This window comes from Monodon monoceros, unplaced genomic scaffold (assembly GCF_005190385.1).
Source record: "Monodon monoceros isolate NGI ecotype Baffin Bay Population unplaced genomic scaffold, NGI_Narwhal_1 Super_Scaffold_6, whole genome shotgun sequence".
In the NCBI taxonomy this organism is placed as follows: Eukaryota; Metazoa; Chordata; class Mammalia; order Artiodactyla; family Monodontidae; genus Monodon; species Monodon monoceros.
The window spans coordinates 10,442,052-10,459,643 of record NW_021703783.1 but is presented as its reverse complement, the minus strand read 5'-3'; the positions used below and the strand labels follow the sequence as shown (position 1 = coordinate 10,459,643).

General features: G+C 45.3%; 1 protein-coding gene across 1 annotated transcript in view; it reads left to right on the top strand.

The window, feature by feature from the left end:
* The window catches only part of GRIN2B (glutamate ionotropic receptor NMDA type subunit 2B), a 544,711-nt gene that overhangs the window by 123,750 nt on the left and 403,369 nt on the right, over window positions 1–17,592 (top strand). The window contains exons 3-6 of the mRNA XM_029206241.1: window positions 5,381–5,495; window positions 6,064–6,210; window positions 8,850–9,086; window positions 10,061–10,501. The gene's annotated coding sequence lies outside the window, so the exon portion shown is untranslated. The remainder of the gene's footprint in view (window positions 1–5,380; window positions 5,496–6,063; window positions 6,211–8,849; window positions 9,087–10,060; window positions 10,502–17,592) is intronic.

Here is a 17,592-nt window from a genome sequence, read left to right as displayed (position 1 = left end):
ACTTAGGAATTACAAAGAGGAAAATATACCTTTATAATTGAGAGATCTGTTAGATACCCCCTAAATCAGTGATTAAATTTGGCATCATCAACAATGGGACACACTGGCATCATGTGTCTCCTAATACCTGCATTGGAGAAGTTCACAATATCACCTTGCCAGAAATGTTTATCCTTAATCTATTCATGGGCACAAAAGTCAGACAATTCCAGATTGTGAAATATTTTGCAAGATAACTGGCCCAGATTCTTCAAAAATGTCCATGTCATGAAAGACAAAATAAGGTGGAGGGACTAGTCCAAATTAAGGGAGACTAAAGGTATAAGATAACCAAACCTGATAAAGGACACTTACAGGACAACTGCAAGTGAATATTGATTTAAGTATAATTATGATATGCATAGATTGGAGAATATGAGGGTAGATAGGAAGTGTGCTTATATGTGGTACATTAGTTTTTGTTTTTGAAAAAGAGGCAAACCCTTATCTTCCATAGCAGGATGCCAATAGATAATGAATAAATTTAAAAAATTAAGAAGTAGCAGTTGTAAGTGTGTCATTTTGAGCTGGGAGGGCTAGTGCCAACAGCTTCAATTAAATGAGCTAAAAGTGGTGGCCTTTAGCGAGTGGGAAATGGTGGTGATGGGAGGTCAGGGGACTGCGGTTGAGCTATTTCAAGCATTTTAAACTCTTTTCTTATATAACTTTGAGAAAACTGAAATCTAAATTTAAAAAGAAAATAAACCTCAATTTTAAAACAAAATGAAAAAAATGACTGGATGTTATGAAGAAATACAGAGGAGAGAGAAGTTGGAGCCATACTGTGAAGGAGCCCACCTGCCAGGGGAGAGTTTGAACTAAATCCCATTAGTGGGGAGCCTGTTGAGAAGTTCAAGCAGGGTCATCATAACGCAGCTCTTACAGCGGCAGAGAAAATCCTTCTTTAAATACTTACTCATCTTTTAGGTCCTCTTAGAAGTCATTCATTTATTTACTTATTCAGGCACTGCCCTGGGTGTTAGGAATGTTGCTATGAACAAAATGGACCGGGCCCTGCCCTCGTGAAGCTTATGCTCCGTCCCTCTCAGGCTAATCATGCGGATTTGGGACATGTGAGGAATAACCACCCTTTGCCTCAGGTTGCGCCTCAGAATTCTCTCAAAGCGCTGGTGTGTGTGTGTGTGCGTGTGCGCGCGCACACACACACACACACACACACCCTAATGAAATCATCTTAATTCACACGATTTCACATTAATTTCACATTTATTTTGTGGGACCACTGACTCCACACGTGATCGTCTCACACCCCTGTGACTTCGTGTTCTCTCAACAGCCTGCCCAGGTCTCCCTGTGGCCTCTTCCTTCCCTCAACTCTGGCAGGAGATCCCTAAGCTGCTTTGTCATTATTTCCTTTAACTGGGCTCCACATAAGGTCTCTTGGTGGCGAATGGGAAGGGTGCAGGGCGATGGGAGCAGAGGGGCCAGGAGAAGTGGGCAGAAGTCACTCTCGGTCAAAGCTCCGCTGCGTGATAGAAGGACTCTCTGAAGGGGCGTGAAAAAGAGGTGGTATCTGCCCGGAGGTTGATGACAGTGATGGTTCCAGGAGTAAAGATCCACGTGGAAGGAGGCAGATGCTAAAGTGGAAAAAGAATACTGGGGGCACTGACACATGGCTCACAAAGCAAAACGTTAAGAAGTTTCAGAGAAGAGCGTGAAGTGACAAGAGAGAAGGGAACTAGCGAGAGGAGAATTACAAAATTGATCTCCATTTTGTTTTATCATTCACATCATTATCTGACTGCCTCTGGTAATACGATGTTTCAAAATGCCTTCAGATAGAGACAGTCTCTCATCCACGTTGTCTGTAGTAAAAGAAACTGGGTCACATTTCTCAAGAAGCTTGAACAATCGGGCACTGAAACATCAGAAGAGTGCATCTTCTTTTCACCATAATGGTGAGTCTAGAGATGTTTTTTTCCCCCCACCCCGTGCTTAGATGGAAAAAAGAAAAGAAAAAGAAAAAGAAGACCTTTCCAGGTGGAAGAAAAAGCAAGATTCTAAAGAATTTGTTAAAAAAAAACAAAAACAAAAACAGCTGGGTCAGATACAGTGTTGTCACATCTTTGCTATGTTGGAGGAGGGGAAAAAAACAATAAGGCAGTGCCAACTCTAACTGTGCTTAATAGGGGGTTATTTCCACTCGGGGTGTGTTCTCGCAGGAGTTGAGTGCTGATAGAAATAACACCATGTGGAGTCTTCCCTTTCTCTGTTACAGAGAACTCCTACTATCTCATCACATCTCCTGCTTTCTAGATTCAGTCCTCTTTCTGAAAGTCTTATTTATTCCTCCCTTTTTTCTCTCCTCCCTTCTGCCCCCATTGTATAATTTGGAAGAGAAAAGGGCCCACTTGGGGAAGTATTAAAGAAATGTTCCCTTGAGTACACAATGCAAATGTCTAGAAGTGTATTGTTCACAATGTACACAACAGGCTCAAAAAACTGCAGTGGATAATAAAGACATTTTTCATTGTTGGAGGGCTTCACACAAGGGGATGAAGGTTGTTTATCCCTTTGAAAAAAGATTGTCCGAGTTGAATAATTAATATCATTATGATAAGAACAAAATAGAGATTCTTTTAAAAGAGTAATGATGGTAGGATCTTAGTACACTTGTGAGATGATTCAAATTGAGTGTTCTGCCCGTGTTTCCTGGACACTCCAGGAATAGTAAGCAGAAGAAGATGGACTGGATTCAGCAGAAGGCATTAACATGCATGTTGTCAGCTAAGCCTTTATGAATTGTTTTTTCAGAGGTGATAAACATTCCAGTATTTTTTCTGGAAACCAGGAAGCCTGTTTTACTTGAGGTAACGAGCGGGGACAGACCCACTTTGAAGCTAATGCAGCTTCAGACTCCCAGCCATTCACCTGGGGCCCTTTCTAAGACTGTGGGAGAGGCCCTAATTGTCCAAATGTTTTAGTAGAATTTGCAAAAGTAGCATATTTTAATTGCAAATCGCTTAAGATTGCTGTCTCTTTCCACTCCAACTTTCTCTGATTTTCCTTCACGCTGGGTGTCCTTGGACTGGCGGTGAGCATCTTGGAGATGAAGCTAAGAGGAAGTTGAGTAGGGAATAATTTAATTTGGGTTTAGTGAGATATATTTACGCAGCTTGCCGTCAGTTTCCTATAAAGTTATTGCCAGCTGTCCCAAGGAAAACTTCCAGGAAAACTCCACCTGCGCCTTGCACCTACTCACCCAGTATCCTGACATAAAAGTGTCACAGAACATGTGCTCCATGGGTCGTCCCCTTGTTGGAAAAAAAGCTGCCCCCCACCTCACCTGAAGTCGTTGACCACTTTTGTATTTTGTCGCAGCTTTTTTTCCTTTTAGATTTTCTCCCCAATAGAGTATGTGACAACTTAGAATTTTCTTTAAAGAATCAAAGTGTAATGTTTCCCATTAGAAAGCTGCTCAAGCTTTGTAACATGTGTACATCAACATTAAGGCTCTAAAATTTTTCTTAGGCTGGGAAGGGAAACGCGAACATAGAGATGTAGAAAAGTTTATTCAAAAGAGTTGATAAAGCTTGATTGTGCCACTTAACCTGCACTTTGGAAAGATAATTTGGGACATTTTAACCAAACAAATGAGAAATTACAGACTGCTGTTTGGGACATATTTGAAGAGTTCCTTCTTTTATTATCTACATTTATTTATTAAAGAACCAAGAGAAAACTTAGATAATAATTAATGTAATATGAAACAAGAAGATAAAGATTAGCCCTGACATCAATAGAAATCAGTCTGACACTGGGAAGCAAATTGCAACATTTTTTTTTCAAATTATACCAAAACTATAATTCTCTAAGAAGAAAAGAGAAATTTTTTTTTTGGAGTATAATTGCTTTACAATGGTGTGTTAGTTTCTGTTTTATAACAAAGTGAATCAGTTATACATATACATATATTCCCATATCTCTTCCCTCTTGTGTCTCCCTCCCTCCCACCCTCCCTATCCCACCCCTCCAGGTGGTCACAAAGCACCGAGCTGATCTCCCTGTGTTATGCGGCTGCTTCCCACTAGCTATCTGCCTTACGTTTGGTAGTGTATATATGCCCATGCCTCTCTCTCGCTTTGTCACAGCTTACCCTTCCCCCTCCCCATATCCTCAAGTCCATTCTTTAGTAGGTCTGTGTCTTTATTCCTGTCTTACCCCTAGGTCCTTCATGACATTTTTTTTTCCTTAAATTCCATACATATGTGTTAGCATACGGTATTTGTCTTTCTCTTTCTGACTTACTTCACTCTGTATGACAGACTCTAGGTCTATCCACCTCATTACAAATAGCTCAATTTCGTTTCTTTTTATGGCTGAGGATATTCCATTGTATATATGTGCCACATCTTCTTTATCCACTCATCCGATGATGGGCACTTAGGTTGTTTCCATCTCCGGGCTATTGTAAATAGAGCTGCAATGAACATTTTGGTACATGACTCTTTTTGAATTATGGTTTTCTCAGGGTATATGCCCAGTAGTGGGATTGCTGGGTCATATGGTAGTTCTATTTGTAGTTCTTTAAGGAACCTCCATACTGTGCTCCACAGTGGCTGTATCAATTAGAAAAGAGAAATTTTGAATAGAAGTAATGAATAGGCTCCTGGATTGTTTGATAATCCAGTTAATGAAGAGGAGTGAGTCATATGTACACATTGGGAAATGATTTAAAGTTTTGGTAAGTTTGAGACAAAATACTGACATTGATGAAGATAATGTAAAACTTTATAATACATTGCAAACTGGTTAATGAGTGTCATCAATTCAAGGTATATTTAAGATTAGTCACTGTACAAGAAAACTTGAAACCCTTGAAGCCTTACAATTTATATATAAAAAGAATTTGATAAAGGTTTTCCCTAATTCAACAATTCTGAAAAATGTACTACTACCAATAAGTAAGAAATTTTCCCAAATGATCAACAATAAAAAACAATTTTTGAACAACCATGGTAAAGATCATCCTGGATTCTTTCTATTATTTCTATAGAAAATGATATAATAATCATAATGTGAAGGGGTACTCAAAGAGTATGAAGTAAAAAAATGTAGAAAAGCAAGTATTACAGAAGAGTCAAACAGCAACTAATAAAAAATGGTATTTAATTTTAAAAAGTGTTGCATTTATAAGTATCAGAATTCTTCAATTGTTGTGATGTATTTTCTCATTTTATGTATTTACTTTCGATCAAATTTTCTACACTTTTCCTTAAAGAAGGACTCGAAATCGTAAGCTTCAGGCCCTACCCTTTCGTTTCCATGTTTGATCTGAAAGATGCTGTGAGATGAATATACTTCTGTCTTTTTTCTCCAGACAAGGCATGGGCTTTGCATCTGCTGATGGGGCCATGGACTGTTTGCATCTCCTGTGATCCTTTGGGTCAAGTGAGCTGGCAGAATACCTCCAACAGTGTCATTAGCAGCCTCAGGTGAGAGCTTTTACCTCAATAAATAATGCTGTGAAATATAACCCAACATCTTGTCGTGTTAGAATATTTCTTTCTTTGCTGACTAGGAGTTAGGAAGTGCATATTTGCAACATTGAGAAATGGTGTTTCAGATTTCATGAATCTGGGTGATCTCTGAAAACAGTTTTATTGAAAGGTGGTTTGTGGTCCCTGGAGGCAAAGGTTGTTCATTAGAAGTGCAAGTGAGTGATAGGAAGTCTGAGAAATAAGGAGAGAGGTCTCCCTCATTAAATGGGCACTGGACACCATGGAGAAGAGATACCACCTTCTGCTCACAGGCTGCATGGTCCCTAGAATTAGCTCTTCCAGAGTTGGCAAGACTGCTTGGGAAAGTGGTTTCTAACAGTCATAAAAAGTCCTTAATATTTACAGAGACCCCACATGTGTGAAATTGTACCACTATTGGAGGAGATCATTAAGAGGATGTGACCAGCATTTGACCCACGAGTTGGACCCAGGCAATATGAAGACTCCTTACACCTTCCCCTTGTCCTTGGAATGTCCATTTCACCCACTGTTCCCGCCCTAGGAGCCACTTCAAGGATGCAACCCTGAGAGGATGTATTATTGACACCATCTGGAATGAATATGTGACTGAACCCTGTTAGGGCTGCTGTCTAGGTCCAGCAGGTGTGGAGAGCTACTCATCTTGCAGCCGCCCAAGACAGCAAGCCTGGTATGTAAGTTCCTTTGCTTATTACAACTGCCACCTACCAATCTGGAGTGGTCTGCCTCTTTCTTTGGTCTCTCCTTGCCTTCTCTGTACCGGGGCCGTTTTGAATTGCCCCAGGGGAACTTCTGAGGTTGCCAACCAACAGCCTAGTGCTGGGAATATATGGATACCTAGATGCTGGTCTGTCTCCCTAAGTAGTTAAACAACTAACTGGGAAGATAAGAGGTATACTGTACATAAGGATACACCTTTAAGTTTAACCTTATGAAATTGCCTTTTTATTATAAGTTAATAATTAATGGTTATTCCATATGATTAAATACCAGTAGCTTCCTACAGTTCAAGATAAATAGCTTGTGGAAGTATAGTTCTCCTTTTGGGTCAGTTCTTCATAGTGCAGGACCAAATGTCCAATTTGGTATGTGTAGTATCTCGTGCCTGGGTCGTACATGCCAGTGGCATCACCCAGTCATTTCGTGCAGATTCCTCTACACATTTCCAAATGCAGAGGGCGGAGTCAGGGGGATGGTGGTGAGGTGCCAGACCTCATTTAAAAATCCTTGAAATTGTTACAGAAATCAGTTCAGGCTTGGTTGACAGAAAAATATCTTCTGTGGACTTGGAACTTGAGCTAGAAACTGAAAGAGAGGGTGGACTTAGTTAGGGAGAGGGGATCTGAGATCTCATCCTTCTCTATACTTGCAAAAGTGAAGAGGCAGGAACGGAACTGCTGGGTCCAGGAAAGGAATAAAATAAGAGAATTGGTCCAATTTTGGTGAAGGGGATCAAGGATAGGAAGGGGAGGGTGGACTCTGAGGTTTAAAAAAAAAAAAGTAGATTAAAGGTCAGCCTTGAGTGAGATTGGATACTATTGTGAAGTTAATGGGCATTCCTGGAAAACTCCAGGAGGAGTGTTTCAGGAAAGCCCCACAGGGCCCTTGCTCTCCTTTATCCTACACCCCTCCTGGAATCCACATGCTAACAACTGGAACTCTACACCTCGAGTGGCTGGGTTGGCCGTTGTATGTCAAGGGGCACAGCAATTCAGGGTGCCTCTGCAGTTCTCCAAAGAGGTGGAAGGTCAGCCTTACCCTGACTTAGAAAAATAGCTCTACCATTACTGAGACAGAATAATTCACACGTGAACACACTGTATTTGTGTTTTCTTGTAATGCTTATGTGTTTGTGTGTGTGTTAAAAATCTTACATTCAAAGATTCGGCCTATCAAAATCAGGAAACATGAAAGAATTAGTTCAGATGTATTATGGGTGCTGTCTGGTCTATAGGACCCCATTCTATGTAGATCAAAGCACCTAGCTACTAGGTGTAAACACTTCACACAGGATTGTTACCGGTGTGCTTATATATGGCTGCTTCTCAGGAATGTGGGTAAGAAGCTCATGACATAACCAGAATGAAAATGCTCCACCACTGTAATATTCTGTATCTCTGAAGAGACAACGGATCTGAATAAAAATGATGCCTCCACAATGATATTAATATTAAAAGTAAACAATACTACAGGTGGTGATAAGTACTGTTAAAATAGAAAGCAGCTTAAGAGGGAGAGAAATGAATAGATGTTTGCTTTTTACAAGAGGGTGGGTTTTTAAATGCCCTGAAATCTAGTTTTATTTAGGGATTATTCACCTGTCTCATCATCTTCTTCTCAAGGTCTTTAAATAAAAGGATCTATTTTAATAAAAAATTCCAAATTCTTCAAACCTTCACTACCAGTCAGCAAAGCACACATGTAATCTGTACTACACAATTTAGCCCTTAATTACATTTACCTTGCTTTGTTTCCCCGTTTTACGCGTCAGCCTCATGGGCTCAGAATAGATCTTAAGCCCCTTGAAGGCAAGAACCCGGCTTTAAACTGCGTCCAGCACACGCCACGTACTTAGGAAGCAAAGGCTGATTTATGGAAAATCAAGCAAGGATCGTAAATCTCAAACCGCAGCTCCGCCCTGGAGACGCTTTCCGCAGCGGAGCGGGGCCGCCCGCCGGGGGCACTGTCTCGCTCCCCCGACCCCTTGGCCGCCCTTCCTCGCTGCCGTTCCCCACTTCGGCCGGCAGGAGGCGCCACGGACTCGGCTAAGCGTTCTCCCCCTTACTACCCCACTTCCCCCAGCACGTGACGTGGGAAGCTGGCTCCGCCAGAGACTTAGCATTAGGAGTGAGGGGGTGAAGGGGTCTGGGGGTGGGGTGGGAGATGTGGAGAAAGAGAACACGCGCGCACACACACTCTGGGAGCAGGAACATCTTCCCTAGCTTCGCGGGTTTCTCCTCCCACCAGAGCAGTGTGTGAGAGGTAGGGGTGTGTGCTTGTGTGTGTGTGTGGGGGGGGCACGTTTTTGAGTGTGAGACCCAAATCCAGACCAGGCAGCCTGTGATCTCCCGCCCTGCCCCCGTACCCGGTGATTAATCCCCCGTTTTCTTACTCTCCCCTCCTCCCCCTCCTCCTCCTCCTCTCCCGCCGCCGCGCGGTTGACTTGCCCCCGCCCGCTTCCCCTCCCCCGGCTCCCATCATCACCAGCTGGAATCTGGGCGCCTGCCTCTCCACCCCCCACCTTTTTGGAGAAAGGCAGGTCCCCCACCCCCTTTGAAAAACCACTTCCTTCGGCTTCTTCACCTCTAGGAAATCTCGGGGCTTTGCTCTATCGAAAGTGCTCGGCCGGGTGATTTCTGAGCACCACCCTCCAGAAGTGCTGGCGTCCGGATGCATTTTCCTTTGCTTTGCAAAGAAGAGTCGTGAACTTCAGAACCCTCCGAGACGGATTATTAATCCTGCTTTGCAGGAAAGGAAAACCCTCCATCCTCGGCCACCGGCCTCCCCTCTCCGGAGACCCTGCTATCGCCCAGGCTCTCCGAGCCGGTACGTAAATATTCGCCTTGGAGTCTCTTGTCTCAGTTTGCGGGGGGGGGGGAATGGGGGTGTCAGGAAGATAAAGCGTCGAAGCAGTGGAGCCGTTAACCAACCTGGCATTAAGTAAAGCTCTTAAAGCCTGCAGAGCCCGGCACTTGCTCATTTGGACGTGGCTTTTTAAAAAAGGTTTTTCAGGGTGAAGGGATAGGGCACTCTCTGGTGTTTTTTGGGGGGGTTAGTCCCCTTACCGAGCAGAGAGGCTGGGCATCGGTGCCCCGGGCCGGAGCCACGCGCCGCCACCATCCGTCCAATCGACACGTTTCAGGTGAAGCCCCGTGAGCTGCACAGCAGCGCGGCGGCGGCGGCGTGAGTGTGCGCGGGGGTGAGTGTGAGTGCGCGCGCGGGGGCGCGTGCGTGTGTGCGCGCGTGTCAGTGTGCCCCTTCCAGGGAATGCCCAGTGTGCACCCGGTGCACAATCACAACCCATTCAGCGCGAACCCGGGGTGGGAGGAGGCGCTGCTGTTGGAGACGATGGGGAGAACGAGACAGACATGTCAGCAGCACTGCAGATGGGGCTGGGGGCCGCACTTGCTAGCGAGTTAAGTCGGGGTTGTGTTTCTGCGTGTGAGTGAGTGTGTGTTGCTACGTGGAGCCGCTTCTCCGTCCCTTCCTCCCTGCTTCCCACTTCCCTCCTTTGCTCCCTCCCTCCCTCCCTCCCTCCCTCCCTCTCTCCTCCTCCATTCAGGTTGGCTTTCCCACCTCGCATCCATGCCTGTCCCAGGAATGGTATAGCCAGACCTTTTCTGAATTATTTATAGACCAGTGCCAGCTGTTTGCAATTCCTCTCGTGTGCACTCTGTGGGAAATGCAGGGTTTCCTCCCCCTTTTCCTTAAAACGAATTGATCTCTTTTTCAGAATGCATTTTTCTCACCCTCTGGGGGACACTCGAATCAAACCTTGACCGCCTCTTTTTCCCCCTTAGGAAGGGGACGCTTTGGGAATGACCATGCTCCACGGAGGGACAGAGCCGGCCCCCAGCTTCTCTACACAGAGCCTCCTCCACTAAAGCTCCAAAAATCAAAGACCGTAATTGCCAGAAGAATCATTAAAAAAAAAAAAATAGTCCAGCCACTAACCTCACATGCAAACGGAATAATCACTCGGGATTCTGCATTGTGAGCTGCTCTCCATACCCTGAATTACCTTTGAAGTCCATCTTTTTTTTTTTTTCATTGAATTTGCATCTCTTCAAGACACAAGATTAAAACAAAATTCACGCTAAATTGGATTTTAAATGATCTTCCTTTTATTTATCCTTCGTCTTTCTTATGTGGATATGCAAGCGAGAAGACACGACTGGATATACCCAACATGCTCACTCCCTTAATCTGTCTGTCTAGAGGTTTGGCTTCTACAAACCAAGGTAGGGCAAATTCTATTTCATTTTCTTCTCACCTGGGGCAGGGATTCCTTGTTTATCTCTCTCTTCAAGTCCCTCAAGTGGATTTTTTGGGGGGAAGAAAAGGTAGCAAGATATTCAAATAATGCTGTTTGGGGAAAAAGGCTTCTTACAAAGGGGGAAATCTCCCACGTTATTTCTTTTCCTTCCTCATCTAACAGGTTTTGGGTTTTTTGGAGGCAGTGGGGGTGGATGTATGTAGGGACAGATGTTGGATGGCATAAGGGTTGGGAGACCTGTGTGATTTTCGAGTTAAATAGCCATTTATTCACCCCAAGCTAAAGCTCTGGTTTTTTTATGGGAATCGAGAAAGCTTTTTCTTTTTTTCAGGCTGGTTTTTCCCCTTTGCCACTTCCATGTCTCTCTAGTTCCTGTCTCTACCTTCCTAGGTATCCTTCTCATGCCTTTTAAAAGACGAAATAATGAATGAGATTACTGTGGCTATTGCCCCGAAGTCCACTTGCTGTCTAAATGCTGACCCTGGGCCCAGAGATCCCGGGAGGCCTACTGCAGAGGGACAGGTCTAGGTGGGGAATCAGGCTGGCCTCGGAACACCTGGAATTGGAGGATGCTGCAGGTTAAGAGTACTTAAATCTTAAGCTTGGAAAGAAGGAATTCTGTCAGTATTCTGCTTTTTAATTTGTATTTTTTGGTGTGCTATTATATTTGAGCTATAAATTTCTCCTTCTGTCTGCACATCTATTTATACCCACACATCCTCCGAGCAAACTGTTACTTCCCCACTCTTGCAAAATGGCTATCTTGCAGAGTTCTAAAATGCTGTGTGTGTGGCAGGGGTGCAGAATTCGACACGTGAGTCTTTGTGTTAAACAAAGAGATGTGCCGTTTGCATGTGTTAGCCTTGGACCCTCCAAAGAGAATTAATACTTACATTTTTCTCCCTCTCAGCAAATTCTACAGCATGTGCAATGTGGCTAGGTGGTATATTCATGCACTTGAAAAGAGAAATAGCAGGAGAAATGGAAAAGACTTAGCTAATGGCTCTTCAGCTAGTCGCTCATGCAATCCAAGACAACTCCGAGGAAATCAGGTCACCCATGGGCTGCAGGGCTAGGTGGTGAGCTGGTTACTCGTCACCTTGTCCACTGACCGTATGTCCCCAAACTCCGAAGGCACCCAAGGGCAGGAATCAGGTTGAGATCAAGATCTTCCAAACAGTGTGGCAGAATCACTTGCACCAATAATCTTCCTGAAAGTATTCTCCCCCTAAATCATTTCTCCAGTATTTTTTATAATACTTTGAAACAATCCAAAATACTACAGGGATATTGGGGAAGACGTTGAAGGTCCTTGTCACTCAACATCATGGTAGAAGAGAGTTCTTCATCGTCCAGAAAGGATGGATAGCATCCAGTTCACTACTCCCCTCCCCCAGGTTTCATTCTCTTGAGCGTTTCTTGCTTCAGCACTCATCTGTAACCATGGTGTCATCTGAGTGGCGGGTTGGGATCCCACTTTGAGCCGTGCTCGCCATGTCTACAGATAGCTGAGGTGATCCAGTGTGTGCTCACCCGAGACACCTGAGCTCATTCCCCATCTGCTTCTACTCCTTCAAGTGGGAGGATGAACTCTGAATTTTACTTAAAAATAGAACAGAGGTGTGGGTGAAAAAAGCAGCTCCATGCGCCACGATTCCATAGGTAGGATGAGCAAGGTGAGGTGCGTCTCCAAGGGCATTGCCCTGTTTGCATTGCTGGGGCCACGACAGTGCTCTACACCAGTCATCATGTGGATTGGTGACGAGGTTGCCAGAAGGCCTTTCGACGGAGTCTCAGCCCCGTTTGCCTTGAATGCTAACGGGGTGAAGCCAGGTTCCAGGCCATTGTTAGTTGGCTCTAAGACTGGGCAAAGGACAAGACATTGAAAGGGGAGAAAGAGGACTAGGCGGTGGGAAAGCCACAAAGAGGAAAGAATGGACTCCATCCAGAAAGTGCTTGTTGGGATTCAAGGAGGAATCGCCACAGGTGGTCTGTGTCTTTCCACATCCAAAGCCGTTTTGGAGACCTTGGGAGGTGGCGGCTGCCCCTGTCCTCGTGAGTGGACGCCATGAGGCTGTGACTCAGTGGTGCTCTGGGCAGCCTCAGGGCCATTGTTCTCTCCTTGTTTTTTCCCTCACAGCATAAAGAGCTGACCAGGTTCTATTTTGTCTTCTCCCCTCCTGCCGCCCCCCTGATGGTGTGGGCACATGGCAGAGAAATGTGGCTGCTGGTGGGAGGAAGAGTACATTTACTTTCGGTCGAGGTGCCTCCATGATGTGCAATTAAGAAAAAAGAAATTAATAGGAAATAAAGACTTCCCAGGAAAGCACGGTTGAAGATGTTAGGTTGGTGATTTCAAGAGAAGCTGAACGACATGGTGTCTTCTGTGCCTGTGTTTCAGGTGTAGCGAAGCATGATGGATCTGTGAACACAGGACGATATGGCAGCTTAGAGACAGATGCTGAAAGGAAGGAGAGGAGCAGGGTGTGCCCCGGGGTGTCTAGTGCCTTCTCTCCATGGGTTCCATCCCTGGGAAGCCTGTCTATCTGAAGAGCCTTGTTTTGCCACTGTAAATGTATAATATATCAGGGGGTAGATAGAGGTAAAGAGAGTAAGTAAGAAGGCAAAATGACAGAAAAGGAGGAGGAAGAGAAAAAATTCCTCTAGTCACTACTTTGCACACCCAGTGCCTTTCTTTTAGGCTGAGCAGGAAGAGAGACTTCCTCTGGTGAAGGGATGAACAGCAGGTACCTTGATTTTGTATTCCTGCTTCACTTCCAGAAAGATGGCTTCAGAACCTTGACGGTCTCCCTTGACCTTCGTGTCCACACATCCAGCCTTGTGTGGGGAGGGGCAGCGGGTACCTGGGAGGTGGACATGTGCACTCAAATTGGTTGGTGGGATGAATGGAGAAACAGGACTGAGCTGATGCAGCCCCTGGCCACATCATCGTTACCTTGTAAAACCTTCTCCCATTACCTCCACGAATATGAGGAATCCAGGATGCAGGGCTCTTTCTTTTTTTTTTCTGTTTTCCTATTTTCTTGTTCAAGAATATGAAAATGGAGGCGACACAGCCACTAGTACTGACAGGCTAAAGCAGAAATTTAGTTAATATTTATAGACTATGAACTAGAGAAGGAGGTGGGGGAAAGGACAGGTTATGTGTTAAGAAACCAGAGCAAAAAAGCAGCCTCTAGGAGCCAGGTGGAACTCATCATTCTAAAGGTTGGGAAACTATTGTTCTGAACGATGACCTTGACCTTCTGTCCGTAATGATGGAGAGTACAAAACAGCTCATCTCGAGTAACTTGTTGGGGTCAGGAGTGGATAAGCTCCTTTTCTTCACTGCCATTCTGCACCCTCCTTAAGAATTCTAGAAATTTCTTCCTTTCAGTAAACTACTCTGCTACCGTGCATACATGGTATGCACGGTATCCTGGTATTGTCTCCCTGTAAATAAATATGGATCCAAAGAGTTATTGGTCTAATGAATTGTTCACATTTATTAAAGTGCATCTCTTCTTTGCAACCACAAGAAGAGTCTCCAGGGAGAGTAGATTAGTGGTTGAATTGATACTATCTTTCAGAAGGCTGCAGAAAATAGAACAGAATGTGAAGGAGCAGGCCTAACTCAGAGGAGATGGGTTCCTACCATGCACCTGTGGCTGTTAATGGTATGTCTATGGATGAATGAACGGAGAGAAGGGAAATATTGATTAGTGAAAGATGCTATTTGTTGTTTGTTCTGGTGGGTACAGGAATGGTTTGCAGTTACGTTGTTAGATGAGATCAAGGATTTGAGAGCCCTGTGGCACTTTTGAAAGCATCTCCTCCGGACTTCTCATTTAATAGATGAAGAAACTGAGATCCAGGGAGATTAAGTGATTTGGTTAAGGTTGGGGCAGTTGCTTAGTGCCAAGTCTCTGTGCACCACACCATTGAATAGAATGAGACGTTCTTGGAGGTTATTTGTGGATTTCAGACGTCTACATCAGTGCTTCTCAAAATTTATTGTAAATAGGAATCACCTGGGGACCTAGTTAAAAATGTCCATTCTGGGGCTTCCCTGGTGGCGCAGTGGTTGAGAGTCCACCTGCCGATGCAGGGGACGCGGGTTCGTGCCCCGGTCCGGGAAGATCCCACATGCCGCGGAGCGGCTGGGCCCGTGAGCCATGGCCGCTGAGCCTGCGCGTCCGGAGCCTGTGCTCCGCAACGGGAGAGGCCACAGCGGTGAGGGGCCCGCGTACCGCAAAAAAAAAACCAACAACAACAACAAAAAAACAAGGTCCACTCTGAATTGCCAGGCCTGGGGTGGTATCCGAGATTCCGCGTTTCTGACAATCTCCCAGGTGATGCCAAAGTTACTGGGCCATGCGTCATGGGTCTACGTCATTCCTGAACCTAATTCTATATCATGGTTAACACTGGCAGCTCCACGTACATTTCTGCTTTGCTCTTAAAAGTAGAAAAGAAAAATTAGAAAGGGACGTGTGTGCTTAAGTTCACCTGTGTCCTCTCTTCCCTCACTCTCCCACCCACATGTGTCGTTTGCCTCTTCCCCTCCCAGCCTCCATGCCTTCTTATGCTGGCCCTTCTCATAACTGATTCTTCTCCCTCTTTTTATGAACTCCTGCTTCTGTGTTTCTTTATTATATCTCTTGGTCTCTTTTCTATCACACTATCTCTTCTTTTAACTTTATTTTTATGACTTCTGCTCTCCTCAGTTATTCAACAAACATTTGTTAAGGACCAATATTTGTCAGGCACTGAGTTATGAAAAAGAATTAGCTCTGGTCCTTGCCTTCCAGTAACTCATGATTTAATGGGGGAGACATGTAAAGAGACCACCATAGCCTTAGGTAAGAGCTGTAAGAGAGAGCAGCCTGGGAGAAGGAGGTGGGCTTCGTGGAGGGGTTGACATTCAAACTACATCTTGAAAAATAATTAGGAGCTTTATAGAAGAAGGAGAGAATGGTCATCTTAGGAGGATGGAGAGGCAAGTGGTGTGAAGGGGCGAGCCTCCCGCGCTTCCTCGCCTCCCTTAACTTGGGGAGAAGATCAACACAGGAATGTGCTGCTTCACTGATGAGGAATTTCAGATTCCAAATGCCGAGGCCAGGGGAGGAAGTCAGGGTCTTGTTGAAAGAAGAGGGAAGAGGCTCTCATTGCTGCTTTGGTGGTTCTACAGTTAATGAATGCTAGCCCTGTTTATTAGGCTTGCCTCTGGAAGGAGCAAATGCTACAATTTTCATTTTAGGCCACTGCCTTGCAACTAACTTTGTTGATGGCCATTATAAAGAAAGGGACAGCTGTTAGTCGGTTCGTAGTCAAGGAGAGAGCTGGATCCTAGCCCGGGCCAAGCTACTGGGAATGAGGACCCAGCCTAGCCCCATGTGTTTCTAGAGTAGGGAGGCAGAGAGATGCCATGCCATCTGGACGCTAGCTGCTTTCTTTCATGGCGAAGGGGAGTGTTGGAAGAAAAGGGGCATAGTTACTCCCAGGGCATTCACAAAATGTTTCGGTAGCCTTATGAGATGGCCTCTTGTTTCAGAAGTATTCTTCATGGGGATGCCCAGGTGTAGAGATGCTAGGAAGACACCTTTAGCTACCACTTCATTAAACTGTAGCAGTGGTGCCTAAGGGGAGATGGATTGGAAATGAATGTTCCTCTAAGTTTTATTTGCACCCGTTTCTGTTCCCCATCCTTCTACCCTTTTCCCCCCACTTTCACCATTTCTCTGTATATGGTGGTCTGTATTCATTTCATTAGCAAAAGGAACCTAAGCTTGGCCGGAAGACTTTTTAAAGACCCACCTGCATGTAAAGAGAGTATCCTGAGTCTGAAGGTATGTGGATGAGCAGATGCCATCACTGGGTGGTGGGACGTTAATTTCAAGGTGACTTAAGGGACAGGACGGTGGAGGCATAGTGACAAGGCTGTGCTCAGAGGGGTGGGGAGGGGGTGAGGAGGAGGCCAGACCCAAGGGAGTGGCAGGCCTGGGAGGAAAGAGAGGCCCAGGCTTTGGCCCTGCTGGGGTCCGGCCTTTTAAGGGGGAGGGGAGGCGGTGTTTGTCATCTGTCGTGGAGAGCTTCTTAGATCAGGAGAGTTTAAGGTTTCGAGGTGAACTCACTCGACTCCTAACAGCCAAACTGTGCTTCACACACGCCATCCTCTGTGGCTTTGCTCATCGCCTCATTCAGACTGTAAATTTCCATCTTTGGAAAGAAATGTCAAGTCTGAATTTCTTATGAATCTTTGTATAGACCCTCTCAGGGCTTCAGCTGGTTAGAATTTCTTAGGAAATCAGGTCTTGTTTCTTTTGGAGAGGCGGGACTCCAAAACAATGGCTGGATGAAAGCTGCATTGTTCAGGGAGGGGAGAAGAGAGGCTTGGGAGAAACCTGAAGCTTAGCTGATGTCTTTACTCCTTTTCCCAAAGCCCACTGTACTCTGTGAGAATGTCCAGATGTTCTGGATCAATCCTCCCACCTTCAGGGGGCCTTAGTCTGGTCACTGGTAGCTGGTGTCTTTGGATTAGAGATCAGGGTTTCTTGTGTGCATCCAAATACACGCACGCACACCACCTAGACTTGTGTACATAGGGGCATGTTTGTGCAGGGACTTCCCTACCAAACACTAGTCAAAAATCATCTTAAATACATAAATGTGTCAGTGCGTTTAGGTAAGTAATGTGTGTGTGTGTGTGTGTGTGTGTGTGTGTGTGTGTGTATGTGTGTGTGAGGGAGACCTGGGATAATAAGAATATTAATGCTGGACTTCCCTGGTGGCGCAGTGGTTAAAAATCTGCCTGCCAATGCAGGGGACACAGGTTTGAGCCCTGGTCCGGGAAGATCCCACACGCCGCGGAGCAACTAAGGCTGTGCGCCACAACTACTGAGCCCGTGAGCCACAGCTACTGAAGCCCATGTGCCTAGAGCCCAAGCTCCGCAACAAGAGAAGCCACCGCAATGAGAAGCCCGCGCACTGCAACGAAGAGTAGCCCCTGCTCGCTGCAACTAGAGAAAGCCCGCGCGCAGCAATGAAGACCCAACG